The sequence below is a fragment of the Cryptomeria japonica genome, chromosome 3 (genome assembly GCF_030272615.1).
Source record: "Cryptomeria japonica chromosome 3, Sugi_1.0, whole genome shotgun sequence".
NCBI lineage: Eukaryota > Viridiplantae > Streptophyta > Pinopsida > Cupressales > Cupressaceae > Cryptomeria > Cryptomeria japonica.
Genome location: NC_081407.1, coordinates 895,276,851 through 895,278,590, shown reverse-complemented (window position 1 = coordinate 895,278,590; position 1,740 = coordinate 895,276,851).

Genomic DNA, 1,740 nt, shown 5'->3' with positions numbered 1-1,740 from the left:
TGGAAAGAATGCAATAGCTACAAAGAGTGCAATGAAATAAATTGATGGGTTTTAAGGTGAAGCAGCTATGTAAAAAGAATAATATATTTTGAGAATAGTCACAAAAAAAGAGGGAACTGGGAAGGATTAGTAAACATACCCATTAGAATTTGTTTATTGTTTAAAAGGTATGTGCTGGAAGGATGTACATGGCATAGAAGGCAAGGGTAAACAATACAAAATACAATCAATTATACCTAAGCCACAGTTCAAAGAGAAATGTATTATTAGTGTCAATTATAAACTAAATAGTTTAGCAGTAATTGCACATTGTTGTTTAAACTCTAACAAAAGCGTTGATACATGTACAAGTAAGCTATTTTTTCACATATGTTTGCAATTTTTGTGATTTTATATTTTTTTACTTTTGTGTACAATGTTATGTGTTGCTTTGTGTTGCTTATGCATGCTAAAGTGCATGTATACATACATAGACACACACACACATATAGACACACACACACACAAAAACATAGAGATATATAGTCACACATACACACACATATTGATGTAATTAAATTTAAGATCCATGCAATGTTCTTTTGTACACGTAACATCGGAATATCTTGATTAAGTCTTGCCAAAAATGATACAATGAATAGCAATGTTAAATACATAATAAACTTAAAAGTGGGAAAATTACATTATACATTGCTACATATGTGAATGCAACTATCCTACGCAAGCAGTTTACCACACGAGTAGAAGTTGTATGTTTTGCATTGAAATTAAATGAGATAGTATAAGTGGGAATTTAAAAATACCTGAGTAATGCCATTCTCGTCACATTGTAGCCACGATAAAAAAAAAAAATGGCAAACAAACTGTCATGGCTTTGTCCTTGTCAAAGAAAACAGGTGTGAATATATGGCAAAGTGATATTTAATTTGTAGGGAAAGTTAGTACACTATAATGATCAATAACAAATTTAAGACATTAAAGCAGTTAAAGAGAATAAGAAGTGTAACTGATACAATCTAAAATATGAAAGAAGACCAAAAATATTTGCAAACAACTATTGGCAAATGTTTTCTATTGTTAGATTAAATCCACAAGATTAACTTAAATTGGTGATAAGGATGAGGTTTGACACATATACCTTTGTTGCAACTTGAATTAGGTTGCAATCAACTGGAAAGGAAAATCGGCTTTTATTGTGAAAGTTACTATAAAGTTGCAATAGAGAAATCACGAGTAAATGTTTGTGGATGAATGGGAAAATGATACATAATACTCTATTGGAGTTAGCAAATTAAGATGACCAATAACAAATATAAGATGGAGAAGTAATGGAGATAGTATGAAGTGAAAGTGCAACAACGCGAAATATTGTGCTAAAAAAAAATGAACAAATTTATTTATGGTTATAAATACCTGATTGGAAGTCACATAGTTGAGAAGTGGTACGTTTGAAATGCATATGTTGGTTGTAAGGTGGATCTTATTGTATTGAAATCCCATTCGGACATGACGTTTTAATACGTGTTTTATTGACAAGAAGTATGTTTGAAACGTATGCTATCTACTATGGCTAATCTAATTTCTAGGTCTTCACAAACTTTTGTTCACAATATAGTTACTACCTCAAATTCGATATCTACAAAAAGGAGCTATGTAAACATATAAAATTGTGGCATAATAAAGGTGGTATGACTAGGAACAAGAGTCCAAGCGATACAGGGATCATAGATTTTGAGGTAT